The sequence below is a fragment of the Phoca vitulina genome, unplaced genomic scaffold, assembly GCF_004348235.1.
Source record: "Phoca vitulina isolate PV1807 unplaced genomic scaffold, GSC_HSeal_1.0 scaffold16, whole genome shotgun sequence".
NCBI lineage: Eukaryota > Metazoa > Chordata > Mammalia > Carnivora > Phocidae > Phoca > Phoca vitulina.
In genome coordinates this window covers 26,730,786-26,754,052 of record NW_022589719.1, presented here as the reverse complement: position 1 = coordinate 26,754,052, position 23,267 = coordinate 26,730,786, and the positions used below count along the sequence as shown (strand labels likewise).

General features: G+C 42.5%; 1 long non-coding RNA gene across 1 annotated transcript in view; it reads right to left on the bottom strand.

Annotated features, from left to right (window-relative positions):
• LOC116638331 overlaps window positions 1-22,946 on the bottom strand; it is a 93,720-nt gene extending 70,774 nt beyond the window's left edge. Inside the window, exons 1-2 of the long non-coding RNA XR_004300688.1 lie at window positions 22,388-22,946; window positions 17,403-17,546 (exon numbers count right to left, since the gene is read on the bottom strand). This is a non-coding gene — a long non-coding RNA (uncharacterized LOC116638331). The remainder of the gene's footprint in view (window positions 1-17,402; window positions 17,547-22,387) is intronic.
• Window positions 22,947-23,267: the final 321 nt, after the last annotated feature.

Genomic DNA, 23,267 nt, shown 5'->3' with positions numbered 1-23,267 from the left:
TTCTGGAAAAAGAAATCTAAAAAAGACTGCCCTGGGTCCTCACTGTGAGAGATTCTATCAGGTTTTCCTGATAGCCAATATAGCTGTAAGCTTACGCAAAGACTTATCCCCAGATGATAAGAATTGGAAGAATTAACCCATTAAAAGTTGTAAAAGCAGTTTTTCCAGGGAACCTCTGAAAGCAGATAGTACACAGAAGATGACTGCCTGAAAACAAGCAAAACAAAAACAAAAACAAAACCAGAAATCCAGATAAATTTCTCAGCTTCCACTAAAGACCACAGAAACAAGATTCTAATAGTCCCATTCTCCTTCACATGTTTATATCCTTTCTTGTTTTGATTTTTGATTGTATTATCCTTTTTTCCAGCTTAAGGTTATCCAATTCTGATTTTCTGTCAAATATCCCCCTTAACTGCTGACTAACTTCTTTAGGTTCTTTTTTTGTTTTGAGAGAGAGAGAGAGAACACAGGGGGAGAGGAGCAGAAGGACAAAGAGAGATAGAATCTTAAGCAGGCTCCAGCCCAGTCCGGAGCCCAAGGTAGGGCTCGAGATCAAGACCTGAATCAAAATCAAGAGTCCGACACTTAACCAACTGAGCCACCCAGGCACCCCAACTTCTTTAGGTTCTAAGGACAATTCCATCTTAATTCTATAATTTATTTCTTTCAAGCTATTGCTAATGCAGTCAACTTAAAGAATTTCTACACATGGCCGCTCCTGAGGAAAACCCCACAAATAATGGACATATATTCAACTGATGATATTGAATTTAATTTTGAACAATGATTTCTGGTCAACAACTAGGCTTTAGGAAGATTAGAAAGATACTATTGATAAACATTCATGGAATGTTTGCAGGAACAACACTTTTGTAAAGTTTTGTTGACAAGAATTGACCAAATTTGATAAAACTTATCAAATATTATCACTCAATCTTAACCACGTGAATCACTCCAACACTCGGTCATACTAGCTTTTTGTGAGCTTTCAGAGGTATTTTCTTGGTATTAATACTGCAAATCAGATCCCAAAGACTCAAACATTTGCTTTTTATTTATTTGAGAGAGCGAGTGAGTAGGGGGGTAGTGGCAGAGGGAGAGAATCTGCAAGCAGACACCCCGCTGAGCACAGAGCCCCACGTGGGATTTGATCCCACGACCCATGAGATCACAACCTGAGCTGAAACTAAGAGTGGGACGCTTAACTGACTGAGCCACCCAGGCGCCCCCCACAGGGACTCAAACATTTGAAACTTTGAGTTATCCTAACAAAGTAATACAAGGTTCAAAATTCTTAGACATAGAAAGAAGTTTAAAGATGGTACAGTACTGTTACATTAATCTTACCAATAATTATACTCTTTTCATACAATATATAGAAGGAAATGTCCTTGTGCTGTAAAGATGGACATATAAAATATTCCTGAGAATCAGAAACTGTTTGTTCATAGTAAAACCAAGATATGCAAAACCCACAGCATTAGCAATTTAAACATACCTCATGAAAGTCTCTTGTCTTCTTATCCTCTAAGGGAATCACATTCTTTTATGCCATGCCAGGACTGTGGGAATCTTAGGCCATTCCAGTGTATCTCTCCCCCAACTCCCTCAGTGGACCATGTGTCCTTTCAAAGAGTCTGAAAATGTCAAGTACACCTGTAATTATACCTGCTAGCTGATGAGACACCTCTTGAGAACTGGAACTGGACAGCCCAAGGTGGTCATCTATTACTGTGCTTCCAATTATCTCTCATAACAAATAACACTCGTCAAGCCGTATAGCAATATCAAACTAGCTTATGTACTTCAGCCCACAGGGTTAGGGGTACTAGAATAGGCTTGGATTTTCTTTGGCCAACTGGCAGGAATCTGTGCCATTGCAAACACACTGGATTAACACCAAAGGTGAGTTGGAACAATCTAGTCTAAGAGAAATAAAATCCTACCTGACTTCAAATGGTTTCTTCCTCTCCTAAGTTAGTTCCCTTATGAGATGGAGCAAACTTCCAACACTTTTATCTGTTTTCAAGTTACTTCATGTCTGCTAAAATATCTGGTTACATTTGGATAATGTTTTAACATGATTTTGCTTTTCTTCAATACCAGGAATCTCAAATTAAGGCAAAGGTTTATCTAACTTTGTGACTTGAACATTTCCACTTACATATAATGAGCTGGTTAAGAATAGTCGCCTTGAGTCAACACCGATGAGGAATTTGATGAGGATGTTTAACAGGAAAAGCATATGCAGTTATCTGGACTGTGTAGGACTGTGCTGTAGGACAACATATCATCTCTTTTTTACATTCTTCTCTTCGTTGCATCATTTTTCTCTTTATTAGCATGATCATATCAAAAAGGGGCTGGATCTCCAACCACAGGGAAAAGTATTTCACTCAGTATTTTGAGAGACACATTTACATAGGCAACCTAACCTACATTAAGGTAATTTTGTTTTGTTTTGTTTCACTTAAGAAACACAATATAGGGGTGCCTGGGTGGCTCAATCGTTGGGCGTCTGCCTTCAGCTCAGGTCATGATCCTGGGGTCCTGGGATCGAGCCCCACATCGGTCCCCCTGCTCCGCGGAGAGCCTGCTTCTCCCTCTCCCTCTCCCACTCCCCCTGCTTGTGTTCCTGCTCTCACTATCTCTCTCTGTCAAATAAATAAAATCTTAAAAAAAAAAAAAAAGAAAAGAAACACAATATATATTTTATATTCATCAGGAACTTGTCTAAGCATTTCACTAATGTTAGCCTATTTAATTAAAAAAAAACAACAACTAGTAACAGTGGGTAGTATTATTAACCCCACCTACAGAAGAGGAAACTAAAGCATAGAGAGATTAGATAACTGGTCAAAGACACACAACTGGTAAATGGTAGCCTCAGGATCCAAACCCTGAGATACAACCAGAATTCCAAACTTGCAGAACCAGTTCTCTGAACCTTTGACCCAGAGGGAGAAACTGAATGCCTCTGTTTCCTATACCAGCTAATAGAAACTTATCCACACCTCCAGCTTTTTAAAAGGGCAAGGTCTACATTAAGAGCTTCAGCTTAGTGATTTTTGTAGAAAATTTATTGGGACTTCATCAACATAAAAAGATTCTGCACAGCAAAAGAAACAGTCAACAAAACTAAAAGGCAACCTACAGAATGGGAGAAGATATTTGCAAATGACTTATCAGATAAAGGCTAGTATCCAAGGCCTATAAAAAACTTATCAAACTCAACACCCAAAAAACAAATAATCCAGTCAAGAAATGGGCAGAAGACATGAACAGACATTTCTCCAAAGAAGACATACAAATGGCCAACAGACACATGAAAAAAATGCTCAACATCCCTCAGCATCAGGGAAACACAAATCAAAACCACAGTGAGATACCATCCCACACCAGTCAGAATGGCTAAAATTAACAAGACAGGAAACAATAAATGTTGGTGAGGATGCGGAGAAAGGGGAACCCTCTTACACTGTTGGTGGGAATGCAAGCTGATGCAGCCACTCTGGAAAACAGTATAGAGGTTCCTCAAGAAGTTAAAAATAGAGCTACCCCAATTGCACTACTAGGGATTTACCCCAAAGATAGAAATGTAGTGATCTGAAGGGGCACCTACACCCCAATGTTCATAGCAGCAATATCCACAATAGCCAAACTGTGGAAAGAGCCAAGATGTCCATCAACAGAAGAATTGATAAAGAAGATGTGGTATATATATATATACACAATGGAATATTATTCAGCCATCAGAAAGGATGAATACTTACCATTTACATTGACGTGGATGAAACTGGAGGGTATTATGCTGAGTGAAATAAGTCAATCAGAGAAAGGCAATTATCATACGGTTTCACTCATATGTGGAATTTAAGAAACAAAACAGAGGATCATAGGGGAAGGGAGGGAAAACTGAATGGGAAGTCATCAGACAGGGAGAAAAACCATGAGAGACTCTTAACTATAGGAAACAAACTGAGGGTTGCTGGAGGGGATGTGGGTGGAGGGATGAGTTAATTAGGTGATGGGCATTAAGGAGGGCACGTGATGTGATGAGCACTGGGTGTTATACACAACTGATAAATTATTGAACTCTACATCTAAAACTAATGACATATTATATATTGGCTGATGGAATTTAAATTAAAAAAAAAAAACACATTTTACAGGTCCTAGCTGTACATGCCAGGATAAAGGGAATTTCATATTCTGGAAAAGGCTGCTGCTTCTCTTTTGTTCCTGGAGACCTCTCTGTGTGGAGACAATTTTTCAGGTGAGTGTTCATCTCACTGGAGAGAATCACTGCTTTGTGATTCCTCCTCCTTCCTATTCTCCCACAACAAGGTGGGGAAAAGCAAACGCTCTTGTTGGTTTTGGATAGGAAGTGCTGAGTTTCTTTTTTTTTTTTTTTTAAGATTTTATTTATTTGTTTGACAGAGAGAGACACAGCTAGAGAGGGAACAAAAGCAGGGGGGAGTGGGAGAGGGAGAAGCAGGCTTCCTGCTGAACAGGGAGCCCGATGCGCGGCTCGATCCCAGGACCTGGGATCATGACCTGAGCCGAAGGCAGATGCCTAACGACTGAGCCACTCAGGCGCCCCTCTTTACTGACACTTACACCAGAGGAAAGGCAGTCTATTCAATTTGAAAAATAATGCATCTGTACCTACAATGTACCCAGCAGATATACTGTGGAAAATATTCTTGGAAGGACAAAGTCAGGTTTCCTGTCTGAAAAGATAAACCATATGGAAGGATTTTGGAAGGTAGTGAGTGAATGGAGAGGTAATAACATTTGTAAGGAAGGATGCTTATCCAAGTAACATTTATCTCACACCTGTTGTATAAAGATACTACACGGGCAACACTCTATTTACTCCTTTAGGAAACATTCTAAAGGTGGCAGCTTGTTCCTTGGATAAATGTTAACCAAGAGAGAGAAGTACAGTTGATCCTTGAACAACACAGGGGTTAAGGGCACTGACCCCCCACATAGTCAAAAATCCACATATAACTTCTGATTCCCCAAAACTTAACTACTAATAGCCTACTGTTGGCTGGAAGTCTTACCAATAACATCAACAATTAACCTATAATTTATATATGTATAATATACTGTATTCTTAGAATAAAGTAAGCTAGAGAAAAAGAAAATGTTATTAAGAAAAAATAAAGCTGATCAATTCTTGAGTTGGCTAAAAGGGGGGAGCAACCAACTACAAAGGGAAATCCAGGGACATTAGGGATGAAGGAAATGTTATAGATCCTAAGTGTGATGATGGTTTCACAGGCATATACATGTGTCAAACCTGTAGAGGCTGCACACTTATGCATTTAACCATACCCCTTTAAATTTTTCAGCAGTAAAGTTTCTTTAAAAAGATGCAACCACAGCTATAAAGATGCTGACAAAGACTCTCCTTTCCTCAAACAAATAAGTAGATTTAGAAGGGGGAAATGGCCTGTTGGTATCCCCAAAGGAATGATGAACAAATGGGGATGAGGGATAAGGCACATGGACATGGAAAGGTCAAGAATATTAACTCCTTTAAGCAATCTCAAACCTGTTCATGCAGCAGGTTCCAAGAAGCTAATGAGATCTTTGGAAGCAGAAACATCTTCCCACTGAAAGTAAACAACACTGATCTCATCTCTACAAGTCTGTATCTTAACTGATCATCCCAAAGGACATGTGTTTCTAAAAAGAAGAAAGACAAGAATATGCTAGCCACAGATCTGGGAAGCCAAAGTGCTTCAGCACTAAAGGACTAAGTACATAAAACCATCTTTTTCCTGTTTCCTCCACAGAATGATAATAACAAATGCCTATTAATACTATTTTATGCCAGGCACTCTGCTGAGAGTTTTACATGCACTTTTTCATTTCCTTGGTGCCAGGGCATGGATTACCTCATTTGATCATATCATCACTATGCTATATATGTACTAGTATTTTTCCAAGGGCACTATTCACACCAAGGCATTCCCATTGTGGTCTAAGTTAAAGTTACCTTCCATGCCTTCAACACAGAAACATAACCCAGTGGATTATTCAAACTGTTGTGTAGTTAACTGTCACTGATAATATTAATAATAACAATATTAAAAATAACATTTTGAGTTAATATATGCTAGAAACCCTTCTATACACATAATGTGCACTAACTCATTTAATCCTTACAACAATTTTCTGAGTTAGGATCTGTTTACAGTAGAATTTATTAATGAAATTGGTTAAGTAACCCTTTTTTAAAAAAGTTTTTTTTTATTTATTTATGAGAGACAGAGACAGAAAGAGATAGACAAAGAGAGGCAGAGGGAGAAGCAGATTTCCCGTGGAGCAGGGACCCTGATGTGGGACTCGATTCCAGGACCCTGGGATCATGACCTAAGCTGAAGGCAGACACTTGACTGAGCCACTCAGGAACCCAGTTAAGTAACCTTTTGAAGATTACATAGCTTGTTAGTGGTGACAGTGGATAATCACAGACAGCAACTCAATTCCAAAAGATGTACTTGTGTATTTAAAGAATGTGTTTGTTAAAGTAAATGTGTCTTTAATGATTGAAATTGAGGGTAGTGTAAGAAAGTGAAATGGAAATTATCAAAAAGAGACCCTGTGCTTTCTGCCAGTCTCATCCTCCCTTGGAGGCGGTGAGTACTTAAATTAGAGTGACACCAATAAAGAGCACTGAAGAAGGTCCTGAGCTTGCACATTAGCATAGAACCTGCTACTCTCCTGTGTTCCTGGTGTCTTCTATGAGGTCATCCCTAAAAATTTTCATTATGCCACCCCAAACTTCTATTACAGTAAGTCTAGAGATCTAGAGTGACTATACTTTCTTTCCCCCTCCTAAGGCAGTTATTTTAGAAGTGGGAAGATTTATCTCACCTCTTACTTTCTATGGTCCAGGTAGAGGAATGTGGATCTAGTTCCTATTGATTCATAATTTTCCATTCCTGGTTGTTTCTTGGTCCTCTCTCCAGACTAAGGTACTTATTAACATGCTCCACTTGCAGGGTTCACAGATGCTGCAGATGCTAGAAAAATCCTTGAGGAAGAACCTTCCTGAGTCTTTAAAGGTGAGAATGGGTCATTCTTAAGGAAACAAGAACTCTGGTTACCACCAGGCAATAAAGAACCCATACACTCCTACGATGGCATCAGTGTAGATAGAGTACATGGAAAGTAGTAAAACAGTACCCAGTCCCTCTAAGCCAGGGTATCAGTGGAGGTCTGGTAGGAACGGGAACTCCCATTACCATAATAACAGGTGGACTCTATCCCCCTATGGTGTCACTGAAGGCTGAATGGGGAACCAGGACTTCTACCTCCAGCGTGCAGTAAGGAGTATCCCTCCCCTTCCTACTTCTTCCCCTGCCAGAGCAGTGTCAGAGAAAGCCAACCAAAACAGAAAATTTAAATAATATCCAGAGTCTCATAGCATACTGTCCAATACTATGTCCAGGATCTATTTAAAAATCACTTATCATTTAAAAAACAGGAAAAACCACAACTTGACTGAAAAAAGAAAATCAACAGATACTAACAATAAGATACACAGATCTTAGAATTAACTGACAAGGATTTTAAAGCATCCATCATTAAATGTTACAATTACAAAAACAACGGCAACAAATGAAAAACTGGGGAGTAAAGAGAAGAGAGTTTCAGAGACCTATAGGACTATATCAAAAGGTCTAACACTTGCAGTATTATAGCCCCAAAAACAGAGGAGACAGAGTGGAACTGAAAAAGTATTTGAAAAAGTAATGGCTGAAAACTCCCCAAATTTGGCAAAATACGTGAACCTACAGATTCAAGAAGCTTAGTGTAACCCAAACATGATAAGCCCAAAGAAATCCAGGCCAACACATATAGTCAAACTTCTGAAAACTAAAGACAAAAGAAAAAATCCTTAAAGCAGCAAAAGGGAAACGATACCTTACTTCTAGGGGAAAAAAAACCCAATTTGAATGACAGCAGATGTCTCATCAAAAAACATGGAGGCTAGAAGAAAATGTCATAGATATTTCAAGGGCTGAAAAAACTGTCAACCAGGAATTCTATACCCAGCAAAAATATCCATCAAGAATAAAGAGGAAATCAAGACATTCTCTGATGAAGGAAAACTAAGAGAATTTGTTGCCAGCAGACCTATCCTAAAAGAATGGCTAAAATAAATTCTCTGAATAGCAAGGAAACAACAAAATAAGAAATCTTGGAACATAAGAAAAGTAGAATGGAAATTGTAAATATAGATAAATACAAAAGACTTTTATTCTTGAGTTTTCTATAGTATATTTAACTGTTGACATAAAAATTGTTAACACTGACTGATGTGGTTATCAATGTATGTAGAAGGAATATTTAAGATTATATAATATATAAAATCTACTATAATTGGAGGAGGGTAAAGGGATGTCAATGTTGAGAGAAGTGAGGGTGGGTTTGACTATAAAGGGGTAGCTCTAGGGGTGGTGGTAATTCTGTATCCTGGTTGTGGTGGTGTTTATATGAATCTACTGGATAAAATGCCATACACACACATTGTGCCAATGTCAATTTCCTAGTTCTGACATTGTACTACAGTGACTTAAGATTTACTATTGGGGAATATTGGGTGAGAGTAGATGGGACCTCTTTGTACTATCTTTGCTACTTCATGTGAATGAATAAAAAGTTTAAAAAAATTAATGTTGGTTCATCCATATTATAAAATGCTATGCAGTCATTAAAAATCATTTTTATTTTTTATAAAAGAAATATGGCTATAATGTATTTATTCAATGAGAAGAGAACATTTCAAAATCAAATGTTATCTGAAAATTTCATTTCAGTTTTCATTATGTATTATGTTTGTACATGAATAGAAGGAAATCCATTAAAGATCTTATTAAGTTTTACAATGGGAGAGTTCATGATTTTTATTCACAAATTATAAGGTCTGAAAATTTTACCATATGAATATTTTTTAAAAGATATATTTATTGGGGCCCCTGGGTGGCTCAGTCAGTTAAGCATCTGACTCTTGATCAGCTCAGGTCACGATCTCAGGGTTGTGATATCGAGTCCCATGTCAGGCTCTGCCCTCAATGTGGAGTCTGCTTGTCCCTCTCCCTGCTCCTCCCCCTGCTTGCAATCTCTCTCTCTAAAATAATTTTTAAAAAATCTTTAAAAGATATATTTATGAGGCAAAAAAGTAGAACCTAAAAACTGTTTGGCATAAATGCTCATTAGGTACCTTCCAATCATAAAACTTCACTATTTCATGGAAATAATCCTTGTCCTGATCAGACAAGGCACTTTACCATCCCTTCCTAACAAGCTGATTCTCTCCCTTTCTTGGAATGCGGCAACCAGAGAAACCCATTCAAGCTAAAGGCCCTAGTGGACAAGAGGCCTGATTTTAACACAGTAGTTATTTGCCCTCAGGAGCAGGTAATGTGCCAGATGTGGAATGAATATGCTTCTGTGTTCATGTTTTCTATGTGCCTACCATGTGCCTAACAATGTGATAGACTCTAGGGATACAGAAATGAATCATAGTGATAGTGAACAAGTCCTTATCCCCAAAAAATCCACAGCCTAGAGGAGAATATAGATAAGTCCACAGACAAATTACAACATGGCATGAAATGTGCAGAAACAGAAGAATGAACGAGATAAAGAAACAGTACAGGTAGAAAGTTAATTAAAACCATATGGTACACTTCCATATTCATTCATTGTTTTGTTTTCAAAACAGGCCCCCAAACAGCATCGTGCTGATGCTAAAGACCAAACACACTTTGTCATTTCTTGCATCTGGTTTGTGGGAATAGAGGCAACCAATGGAAGGATGTGCTAGCTTAAGATTATGTTGATGGCATAGATAAGAGGCTGATCTTTTTTTTAAAGATATTAAAGGAACTTAATATAATTAATATACCAGGCTATAATAATATTAATATAATTAATATACAAGGCTATACTTCCAAATTGTAATAAATCAATAATTTTTAACTCCTAACCTAAGGGAAAAATATATTTCCTACCTTTAAAAACACCAATTTTGATTCTTTTTTATGGCTGAGTAATATCACATTGTGTGTGTGTGTGTGTGTGTGTGTGTGTGTATAAATATATATGTACCACAACTTCTTTATCCACTCAAGTCGACGGACATTTGGGCTGTTTCCATAATTTGGCTATTGTAGATAATGCTGTTATAAACATCAGGTGCATGTATCCCTTTAAATTAGTATTTTTGTAAACCATACCAACTCATTCACATTAACTCACAACTTCTCATTGTGATACTGCCGTCCCATTAAGATGCTGCATGTTATTGAAACCTACTGTCATTAATAAGGTCAATAAAACAAGGCAGAAAAAAATTATATGTGGTGGAGGTTTCAGGGAGAGATTCAGAGATGCTTCCCAGTGGAAATTTTACCAAAGCTGGATGTCGAAATAAGATTTTTTTACATGGTGGCAGGGTAGGATGGAATTCAAAGCAGAGAAAATAGCAATTGCAAAGCATAAGGTCTGAAAAAACAGAGTGAATTAAGGAAATTTAAGGACTAAAATGACATGGTTGTATCTTTAATTTCTTTCATCAAAGTCTTGTAAGTTTTCAGTGTACAGATCTTTCACCACCTTGGTTAAATTTATTTCTAAGTGATTCATTATTTTTGATGGTACTGTGAATGGAATTTTTTTTTTTAGTTAGTTCATTGCTTTTTTTAAATTTAATTTAATTTTATTATGTTAGTCACCATACATCATTAGTTTTTGATGTAGTGATCCATGATTCATTGTTTTCATATAACACCCAGTGCTCCATGCAGTACATGCCCTCCTTAATACCCATCACAGGGCTAACCCATCCCCCCACTCCCCTCCCCTCTAAAAACCTCAATTTGTTTCTTGGAGTCCATAGTCTCTCATGGTTCGTCTCCCCCTCCGATTTTCCCCCCTTCACTTTTACCTTCCTTCTCCTAATGTCCTCCATGCTACTCCTTATGTTCCATAAATAAGTGAAACCATATGATAATTGACTTTCTCTGCTTGACTTATTTCACTTAGCATAATCTCCTCTAGTCCCATCCATGTTGATGTAAAAGTTGGGTATTCATCCTTTCTGATGGCTGAGTAATATCCCATTGTATATATGGACCATATCTTCTTTATCCATTCATCTGTTGAAGGGTATCATGGCTCTTCCCACAGTTTGACTATTGCGGACATTGCTGCTATGAACACTGGGATGCATATGGCCCTTCTTTTCTCTACATCTGTGTCTTTGGGGTAAATACCCAGTAGTGTAATTGCTAGGTCATAGGGTAGCTCTATTTTTAATTTTCTGAGGAACCTCCACACTGTTTTCCAAAGTGGCTGTACCAACTTGCATTCCCACCAACAGCGTAAGAGGGTTCCCCTTTCTCCACATCCTCTCCAACATTCATTGTTTCTTGCCTTGTCAATTTTTGCCATTCTACTAGTGTAAGGTCCCCAAACCAGGCAAAGACCCCATCAAAAAAGAGAATTTCAGACTGATATCCCTGATGAATATGGATTCCAAAATTCTCAACAAAATCCTAGCTAATAGGATCCAACAATACATTAAAAGGATCATCCACCACAACCAAGGGGGATTTATCCCTGGGATGCAAGGTGGGTCAACATTCACAAATCAATCAATGTGATAGAACACATTAATAAGAGGAGAGAGAAGAACCATATGGTCCTCTCAATTGATGCAGAAAAAGCATTTGACAAAATACAGCATCCTTTCCTGATTAAAACTCTTCAGAGTTAGGGATAGAGGGAACATTCCTCACGTTCATAAAATCCATCTATGAAAAACCCACAGCGAATATCACCCTCAATGGGGAAAAGCTGAGAGCCTTTCGCTTAAGATCAGGAACACGTCAAGGATGCCCACTCTCACCACTATTATTCAACATAGTACTAGAAGTCCTAGCAACAGCAATCAGAGAACAAAAAGAAATAAAAGGTATTCAAATTGGTAAAGAAGAAGTCAAACTCTCTTTTCGCAGACGACATGATACTTTATGTGGAAAACCCAAAAGACTCCACCCCCAAATTACTAGAACTCATACAGCAATTCAGTAATGTGGCAGGATACAACATCAATGCACAGAAATCAGTTGCTTTCTTATACACTAACAATGCAACTGTAGGAAGAAAAATTAGAGAATCGATTCCATTTACAATAGCACCAAAAACCATAAGATACCTCAGAATAAACCTAACCAAAGAGGTAAAGGATCTATACTCTGGGAACTACAGAACACTCACAAAAGAAATTGAAGACACAAAAAGATGGAAAAACATTCCATGCTCATGGATCGGAAGAATAAACATTGTTAAAATGTCTATGCTACCCAGAGCAATCTATACCTTCAATGCCATCCTGATCAAAATTCCAATGACATTTTTCAAAATGCTGGAACAAACAATCCTAAAATTTGTATGGAATCAGAAAAGACCCCGAATTGCCAAGGAAATGTTGGAAAAGAAAAAAAAAAAAGCTGGGGGCATCACGTTGCCTAATTTCAAGCTATATTACAAAGCAGTGATCACCAAGACAGCATGGTACTGGCACAAAAACAGACATACAGACCAATGGAACAGAATAGAGAGCCCAGATATTGACCCTCAATTCTGTGATCAAATAATCTTCGACAAAGCAGGAAAGATATGCAATGGGAAAAAAACAGTCTCTTCAATAAATGGTGCTGGGAAAATTGGACAGCTATATACAGAAGAATGAAACTCGAACATTCTCTAACACCATACACAAAGATAAACTCAAAATGGCTGAACGACCCAATGTGAGACAGGAATCCATCAAAATCCTAGAGGAGAACATAGGCAGTAACCTCTTCGACATCGGCCACAGCAACTTCTTTCAAGATACATCTCCAAAAGCTAGTGAAACAAAAGCAAAAATGAACTTTTGGGACTTCATCAAGATAAAAAGCTTCTGCAGAGCAAAGAAAACAGTCAACAAAACAAAGAAGCAACCCACAGAATGGGAGAAGATATTTGCAAATGACACTACAGACAAAGGGCTGATATTCAAGATTTATAAGGAACTTCTCAAACTCAACACCCAAAAAACAAATAATCAAGTAAAAAAATGGGCACAAGACATGAACAGACACTTCTCCAAAGAAGACATACAAATGGCTAACAGACACATGAAAAAATGTTCATCATCATTAGCCATCAGGGAAATTCAAATCAAAGACACAATACTTCTTTTAATTTTGCTCTGCTTTGTTTTGTTTTGTTTTTTAAGATTTTATTTATTTATTTGAGAGAGAGCATGAGCAGGGGGAAGGTCAGAGGGAGAAGCAGACTCCCTGCTTAGCAAGAAGCCGGATGCGGGACTCCATCCTGGGACTCCAGGATCAAGACCTGAGCCAAAGGCAGTCGCTTAACCAACTGAGCCCCCCAGTTCCTGGCACTGAGCTCCTAAAACCCTTGGAATTTCTTAAGCAATGGGGTAACAGAAGAATCTATTGTTATTCACAAAAAACCCCTTTCAAACATACCTGAGTCTATGCTAATAGGGTGACCCTAGGTGGGTCCCTAGATAGCTTCAGGAAGGGGAAGGTAGCTGGTTGCCAGAGGAACCAGCCATGTGATTAGCAGGTCAGAACTTTCAGCCTCACTCTTGAACCTCTGGGGTGGGGAAAGGAACTGGAGATTGAGTTTAGTTACCAATGGTCAATGATTTAATCAATTGTGCCTATGTAATGGAGCCTCCATAAAAACCCCTAAATGATAGGACTTGGAGAATTTCCTCTTTGACATATCCACATGCCCAAAGGGTGGCTCACCCCAATGCCACAGGGACAGGAGATTGTGCGCTCAGGATACTTCTGGCCACTCCCTATGTGTGTTTTCATCTGGCTGTTCATTTGTACTCTTTATAAGAAATCAGTAAACATAAAGTGCTTTCCTGAGCTCTGTGAGCCATTCTGGCAAATTATGGAGGCTGAGGAGGGGGTCATGGGATCCTCTGATTTATAGCCAATCTGTAAGAAGTACAGGTGCCCTGGACTTATGACCGACATGTGACCATCCTGTGGAACTGAGCCTCTAACCTGTCGGTCTGTGCTCATTGCCAGTGTCAGAATGGAACTGAATTGTTGGACATCCAGTTGGCCTCAGAGGGTTGGAGAAGTGACGTTGGAAAAGATACCACATAGTTGGTGTTGGAGGAAAAGGAAAACACTCTTGTTTGATGTCAGAAGTAATGTGAATAAAAACAGCTGAAGCTTTTTATCCAATTTTGAGTGTAGGCTTTGGAATCAGACATCCTGGGTTGGATCCTATTTTCGACACTCACTAGCTTAGCTGGCCCCGAAAGTGTTGTTTGATCTGTCAGGCCTCCAGGTCATTAACCTTTCTGTGGGAATAACTGCTTGTATTCTCTCAGAGTCCTTGTGAGAAGTGTGTGAGACCCGTGAAGTGCTCGGACAGAACCTCACGTGTAACGACTGAGACATTTTTGGCTAATTATAGTTATTGTCATGAATAAATATTATTTTCCTGATTTCCCTTTTTTTCAATCTTATTATTGATGAATTTTATTTAAATTTTGCCCTCATGGGGCACCTAAGTGGTGCAGTCGGTTAAGCGACTGACTCTTGGTTTCTGCTCAGATCGTGATCTCAGGGTCATGAGATCCAACCCCACATCAGGTTCCACGCTCAGCACAGAATCTGCCTGGGACTCTCTCTCTCCCTCTGCCCCTCCTGCTTGTGCTCTCGCTCTCTTGCTTGCTCTCTCTTTCTCTCTGAAACAAATAAATCTTTTTTAAAAAATTTTGCACTCATGAAAAATTTTTTCTCTTCTTATTTTAGGATGCTTACAACTTTTGTTTTAATATCATCGTTTTAATTTATTCTTCTCTATTTTACAGCAATTTCTGGTTTTACACCTGCTCTCACTTGGCATAACTATTCTCTTGTGTTCTCTTGGTTTTTAGCCCTGTTTGCGGTTGGTCTCTAGAATGGTTGGCAGAATATGAGTATAAGGAAGTGTAAACAGTAGAGAGTTCACATTATAAAAAATAGTTTCAAACAAGGGAGAAAGAGAGGGAGAGAGGCTCCTCCTAGCACCCCCACTGTGTCTGAAAACAGATGTCTTACACCAAAGTTCCCAGCCTACTTCAAAATGTGTTATCAAAGAACCCCCATTCCAGAAGCTCAGGGGCATGAGCAAACACTCCCCCACTCCCTGCCCATAGCACATTTGATCAGTTGGGAAGGAGATGCTTACAACCCTTTTACTAACAACTCAAGCTGCCCAGTGCTTGTCCAGTGGCCGGATTTCAGGCTAAGGCTGACAGACTACAATGCCACTGACTAGGAGGGGTGACTCAGGGTGGAGCGACATGCTCCCAGCCTGCCCGTGATAGGGAACCACACGGAATTAGTCTTCTATCTCAGCCCTGAAGCATGTATGTCTCTGAGCATGGACTGGGGCCAGGCATGTGACTCTTCTTTTATTTATCCCATCCCGCTTCCAACGTCCTGGCGGTTTCCTTTACTGGGATACAGTCAAAGGTGAATGCTCTCGACTGTGGCAGTCCTGAGCTACCCTCACTCCTCCTGCCTCTGTGGGGTGTCTTTGAAGGGCAGGAAGGTTTAGGTGCATCACCTGTTTGCAGGTTTTCCAAGCCTGCAGCTCCTATTCCAGGCAATTTAGGCCTGAGAAAGACGAGTCCTATGGTAAACAAGCCAAGTCCCTATGTTAAGATTATATACCATAGCTCCCCTCCAGCCTTCCCATCCTACTCCTCCAAGGGGACACACCAGAAGCTGAACCCCCAAGGCAGTTTGCTAGCCTTGCCCAAGTGGAAAGGGTCTCCAGTGGTGAACATGCTGTACACAGACTCCAACCCTAGCAGCCTGTGTATGAATTTATTTCAAGATTTATTCACAGGCATGGGATGTTCCCCGTGTCTGACTCTCCCTATTATTTGGGCTGCTACAAGTTTATGGTACAATCCTCCATGTAAACCAGAGGGACTCATTTGAGCTTCAGGTGCTGGCGGACAGGTGGCCTAAGTTTAACACAGTCATCCTCTGCCCACAAGAGCAGGTAGGAGTGACTGTTCTTTTATTGGAACCTGAGCTCATTTCTCTATGATATGCCAGAGCTAAAAAGAACATGTCTTGTGTTTGCATAGATTCCCCCAGTGTTCCCAAGTCCATTCTAGTTCTGTTTCTTTTTCTAACCCATCTGGGAGATGATATATGACCTTGATCACTACACCAACACTTAGCAAGTCTATTTTATTTTATTTTATTTTTTTTACACATCCAGGGGATTGGGGCACCTGGGTGGCTCAGTCCGTTGAGTGTCCGACTCTTGATTTCGGCTCGGGTCATGATTTCGGGGCCGTGAGATTAAGCCCCATGTCAGACTCTGTGCTCAGGGAGTCTGTTTGAGATTCTCTCTCTGCCCCCACCACCGCTCCCTCTCTCTCTCTTAAATAAATAAATCTTTAAACACCCAGGGGATTTACAAGAGGTCCCTCACTGGCTAAGCATCATTAACTAGAAGTAGCATTTGCAGATTCAAGGTGAGGGCATGTTTGGGGCCATTTGTGGGAACAAGATGGGTCCAGTGGGAGCACAGACCTTGGCAACCAAGGTGGAAGGGTGAAATTCTGTGATTAGCCTGACCTATAAATAACTTTTCTGCTAAATACTCTTCTATCCATTCTTTGTCTGAGTAAGTCCTATTTGTCCTTCAGGGTTTAGCTTAAAGCCCACTTCCTAAGAGACATCTCCTCCCATGCCCTAGAAGAGTGTACACTTGGCCCAAAAGTGGAGCAGACCCCAAATGGGCAGCAACTGGAGGCCTCACAGCAGACTCCCTCTTGCAGGGAGCTGTGAGCTGTGCACCACCACTGATGACGCTCTAAATGTCCTGATTGTGAATTTGTCTTTCTATTTGAATCATTTCTTTCGAATGGATCCCCAGACGTGGAAACCCCGAGTTAAAGGGGAGTGTGCAGAAATATCTGTCTTATACACACAGCTAAGATGCCCTTTGCAGGGACAGCTCACTGAGTGAATGTACTGGTGTCCTGCTCCTTCCTCATCCTCCACTCAATCCCACACACGGAGCACCAGGTTTCCCCTCCTCCAGTCAACCCCACACACGGAGCACCAAGCTGTCCAGCGAACATGCATACGTGGCTGGCACAGGCAGGACTTGAAGGGGGACACTGATGCCCCACTTCCAGATACATGACATACCAGGAAGAGTTCAAATCAAGCAAGAGGAGATTTGTGACATTTGCATATTGTGCAAAAGGCAAAAATAATCATTTCAAAAAGGAAGGAAAGCCCAACACTCACCACACTGTTGATGAACCTTGAAGATATTATCCTAAGTGAAATGAGCCGGTCAACAAGACAAGCACTGGATGATTCCACTTATCCGAGGTACCTAGAGCAGTCAAATTCCCAGAGACACAAAGGAGAATGGTGGCTTGCCAGGAGCTGTGGAGAGGAGAGAATGGGGAGTAGTGGCTTAAAGGGGTATGCAGCTTCGGTTCTGTAAGTTAAAAAAGTTCTGGAGGTTATTTGCACAACAATGTGAATAGACTTAACACTCATGAACTATACAATTAGAAATGGTTACAGTGATAAATTTTATGTTACGTGTGGGTTTTTTTGTTTTGTTTTGTTTTTTGTTTGTTTGTTTTGTTTTTTTTTACCACAATCGGGATAAAAAAAATTTTAAGTCCCTTCAGGGCACAAACCACAAATCAGTGATGTCGCTGTCTGCACTGCCCTCTGCTGGTCAGTGAAGCTGATGCAGGGAGGAACACTCGGCTTCTAGAGTAAAATCAAATTCCCTATTCCATGAGCCTTTTATTTTATGGTCACTCATGGCTTTTAAAGCAGGCAGAAAGTATGCTGCTGGGGGTAAAAACTCAGTTAAAAGGCTGCTCCATAAACAGAGGAGGTTGAAAGCCAGCCCATCCTTCACGTTTTCCCCTTATACTTGCCCCTATAACTAACTATACCTCCATATCCTCTCAACAGTTATCCCAGCCTCTAAATAAACCATACGACTTTAAAGAATGAAACTTATTTAGAGGTTTAATCCAGAATCCCCATCAGCTTGAACTCAGGGTGACAAAGGCCTTAAGACCCCCATCTGGAATTTAGGCCATCAGACTAAAAGTCTCCCAGACCTCTCAAGTCTTAACTGGTGTAATCTTGGTTCAATTCCTCTTTGTTCCTCTCCTCCCTCTTCACGTTCACAGACGTCTACAGAAAGGAAGTTCAAGGAGATTAAGTCCAAGGTTACAGAGCCACTGAGCGCAAAGCTGTACCCCAGATCCAGTTCAGCCAAATTCTTCCTATTTATTTCGTTTTTCATTGTTGTATCTTCCACACTCTTAGCAGCACGATTTCCTTGTCCTTATTTTTTTAATTTTATTTTGTTTAAATTCAATAAATTAACATATAGTGTAGTATATTAGTTTCAGGGGTACAGTTCAGTGATTCATCAGGTGCATATAACACCCAGTGCTCATTATATCACGTGCCCTCCTTAATGCCCATCACCCATTTACCCCATCCCCCACCCTGCACCCCTCCAGCAACCCTCAATTTGTTTCCTATAGTTAAGAGTCTCATGGTTTGTGTCCCTCTCTGATTTAGTCTTATTTTATTTTTCCCTCCCTTCCCCTAGGATCCTGTTTTGTTTCTCAAATTCCACAAATGAGTGAAATCATATCATAATTGTCTTTCTCTGATTGACTCATTTCACTTAGCGTAATATTCTCTGGTTATATCCCCAGCTCTACAAATGGTAAGATTTCATGTTTTGATGGCTGAGTAATATTCCATTGTGTATATATATATATATATCACATCTTCTTTATCCATTCATCTGTTGAGAGACATCTGGACTCTCCATGTTTTGGCTATTGTGGACATTGCTATAAACATTGGGGTGCAGTGCCTTTGGAACACTATGTTTGTATCTTTTGGGTAAATACCTAGAAGTGCAATTGCTGGGTCATTGGGTAGCTCTATTTTTAACTTCTTGAGGAACCTCCATACTGTTTTCCAGAATGGCTGCACCAGTTTGCATTCCCACCAACTGTGTAAGAGGGTTCCCCTTTCTCAGCATCCTCACCAACATATGTTGTTTCCTGCACTGTTAAGTTTAGCCATTCTGACTGGTATGGGGTGGTATCTCATTGTGCTTTTGATGTGTATTTCCCTGATACCGAGTGATGTGGAGCATTTTTTCATGTGTTTGTTGGCCATTAGTATGTCTTCTTTGGAGAAGTGTCTGTTCATGTCTTCTGCCCATTTTTTGACTGGATTTTTTGTTTTTTGGGGTGTTGAGTTTGATAAGTTCTTTACAGATTTTGGATTATAGCCCATTATCAGTTATGTCATTTGTGAATATCTTCTCCCATTCTCTAGGTTGTCTTTTGGTTTTGTCGACTGTTTCCTTTGCTGTGCGAAAGGTTTTTATCTTGATGAAGTCCAATAGTTCATTTTTACTTTTGCTTCCCTTGCCTTTGTTTTTATTTTAAAAAATAATAGATAATGCTGTTAATAACGCTGTGATTCTGTTGAAAGCATTTTCTTTCTTCCTCTGTGATTTTATTTAAGACCATTTTGCATCTTCTTTCCTTCCTTCCTCCCTTCCTCTCTCCCCCCCTCCCTTCCTGTGTTCCCTTCCCAACTATGCATTGAGAGACAGGTAAGGTATGAAATGAGACCTCCCCAGGCAGGGCCAATATTTAGCTAGTAACCTCAGAAAGCCCATTTCCAGCCAGTGTGGATTCTGATTGGCTGGGACTGCAACGTGCACAGCATTAAATATTTGGACTACTTCCTCTGCTTATCCGAAAGGGTAATTGTATGTGTGTCCCCTGGAAAGCTCCGCTGGAATAAGGATGGCCCAGATGCCGTGAGGCAGGGTGGGGCGTGGACTGAGCCTGGGATGTGGAGTCAGGAGGCAGGGACTCAGATCCAGCCCCGCTACAATCTCTTTTGTGTGACCTTGTGCACATCACTTTCTCTGGGAATCAATTTCTCTGTGGGTAAAATGAAAGTGTGTATGGCCTTGTACCATTTTGGTAAAAGAAAACCGTGTGTATATGTGCCTTTCACATGTGTGAAAAGAGATACACCCATCTGTTCACGTGGTAATCTCTGGGGAGTGGAACAGGCTGAAGGAGGTCTTTATCACTTTATCTAATGTCTTTACTCTTTTAATTTTCCGTAACAAGCATTTGTTGTGATTTTTTTCAAGTTAATAGCGAAGAAAGTCCTATTTGTTCCAGTTTTGGAGGAAGACACACTTCTTATCCGAGGCCACAGAGCCTTGGCATCTAACTTAAGGCTGTCCTGCCTGTATGTTCCTTATGCTGCCTCTGAACAATTAGGGGATGTGAGTGCTGGGCACCATTTGACCCCCTTGTCCCCAGACCTCAGCAAATGCTGCCCTGGGCTGGTAACAAAACATCTTCAGAATTTTCCTTGCCCTCCTCCTGCTTGCATCTGATCCACATCAGCAAATGCTCAGCCACCACTCAGCCAAAGTGTGTTTATCTTCTCCCCTGTCCACTGCTATAAGATGACCAAACCTGCCCCAGGTCCTGGGAAAGAGCTATCACCAAACACGATGAATTTCCAGACTCCTTTAGATTTCCAATGACATGAGGTGTTTGTTCTTAAGTCACAAGCCCAAGGGACTGAGCAGGATGTGCGAAAGCAGCATGATTACTTGTTCTTGTCAAAGGAAGATACACAAGCAGGAGGAAAAGGCTTTAGCGTCTCCCCAGAGAATAGTCTTCTTGCTAGCAAATAATCCACCCCAAAGTACCTTATGAGAAATCAATTACACTTTTTAATAAAAAAGAATGCAAAAATAGAGATTGGAAGGAACCACACGTAGCTTTGGATTCAGACCAACCTGGGTGCAAATCCAAACCTTGAATAAGTCACTTAACCCACTTTATTAAATGGACACCTTATTTTGTGCCAGGCACTCTGCTGGGCATTTTACACTAATAGCTCAAGTCTGAAGAGGTTTGTATTGTTCTCAATGTATAACAGATGAGAGAAGTGGGACTCTGGGAAGAAAGCCACAATGTGGGAGGGCTCAGCTGATGAAATTGCTAAGGCCCGGATTCCAACTCATAGCGGGACATGAAGGCCAGCACCCATTCCTCTGGATGGTGCCCCCTCTGCCACACATGTTGGGGAGAAAGGACTTGCTCTAAGTATGTTGCAGAAACCAGATCTACCTAGGAGTGATCCCACTGGGTTAAGTGATCCCAAATCCAGCCCCTGACACTGCTTAGGAAGGACAGGCACAGATCCGTGGATGGTGTGTTTTGGCATTTGACGAACCTAGATTCAAATGTTCCCTCCACTATGTACCTAACTGTGACCCTGGTAAAGTACCAGGGGTCTTTGAATGACTTCTCTGGGCCTCAGATTCCTAAAAAGTAAAAGGCAACTGGTGAGAGGTTAAAATAGGGTTATACAGCACCTCGCCCAGAGGCACACTGAGCTCCTCTCAGAGCTGCTGATCTCAGGAGCAGAGCACCCCCGGAGAGCTCCAAGCTGGGAAAGGAGCATGACAGTCCTTGGACCCCGGACTACTTATGGGTCGCTAAGCCCCCTTCAGAAGCTCAGCCCTGCCCATACAGCCGGGCTCGGGAGCACTGACACGGCCACCCTAGAGCTACTTCGAGCCTGCCCCAGCCGGAAAGGGGCTGCTTTCTGGACTATCTGCCGAAGGCCCACAAGGAAATCGGCCTGCAGTAAATGTGACCTCCCAGCCACAGTGCCTCACGCACAAGCTGCCCGGTCAAGGGGAGAAAGACCCAGTTTTCCAGGCTGTGCCCCTGGGCCACTTCCTCATTCAGTGCAATAGCAGTAGCAGGGCCCTACGTGCATCCCGTGACCAGGAGCCCGTGAGAGACTAAAATACCAGGTGCTCCACAGAGGAGATGTGATTTTCTTCACAGAGCTCACGGAGAGCGCGCCGAGCTCACTGCCCACTGGCTCGGCTGCACCCACACCTGGGCGGCCTCCATCGACGCTCCGCTCTCCCTCCTCCCGGGCCCCCACGGCGCGCTCTCCGTCCGCTGCCGGGACGTGGAGATGCACAGCCTGGAGTCCCGGCCGGTCACGCCACAGCACCTACTCGGGGAAGGCCCCGAGCCCTGCACCCCCAGACTTGCAGGCCGCCCTTCGGCAGCACCTGCGGACCCTGCGAGCTCAGGAGACCAGCGGGGCCGCGCGGCCGAGCCCCTGGCGGAGACGGCGTGCCGAGGTTCCGCGCGCGTACTCACCCGCCAGGACCAGGTGAGGCGAGAGCCGCCAGCCGCCGCCCGCTGGCAGAGCGACGTCACGTGCGCCGCCTCCGCCGCGTCTTCCCACGCAGTCCCGGCGGGCGTGACCCCGCAGAAGCGGCGGGAGGCCAGCGGCAGGTAGGCGCCCGCCGTGCTACAGGTGGGCGGCCTCCGCGCGCCGCGCCAGCCGCCGCCACTCCGCGGTGCCCGCGCTCCCGGGCTGCCTGAGGCGCGCGGCGCCCGCCTTCCACCCCCGAGCCACCGGAAACGGGGCTCGCGCGCGGGCGGCCGCTGTGCCAACTGACGTTGGGGGGCGTCTACCAGGAGGGCGAGGCCGCGTGCATGTAGGACGCACCCCGAACCCGCTCGCCCGCAACGCCTCTTGCCCTGCCAGCTCCCGCGGACGAGCTGAAGACGGGCGCGCCCCGCCCCGAGGGCCGGCTCTTCTTCCCTCCCCGCGGCCAGGCGGTGCACCCCGCCGGGAGCAGCACGGTGTGGGGGTGCGCCTCGCAGGCCTCCCTGCCCGCCACTTCGGGCGCCCTCTTCGGAGGCCCCTACAGCCCACAACCCAGGCCGGCTCAGCGGGGCCCAGGCCTGCCCCTGCTACTTCCACCCGCGGGCGCACCTCAAGGTGTGTGGGAGCAGTGACTTAGAGCTGGGTGCAGCCCAGGCCGTCCCCTTTGGGGGTGTCTTCAGCCGCCAGGTGGAACACCCCTTGGGCCTTGTGAAGGACCAGAGAGCCCTGGGCCCCTGAGGGAGATGTTCTATCTGGACAGCCCCACGGCCCACCCCACGAAGTGCCCCTCAGAGTACAGCTAACACCAGGGTGGCCTCAGCGATGACCGCCAAATCCTCTCCTGCCTCAGGGCTGGGCCCCTCT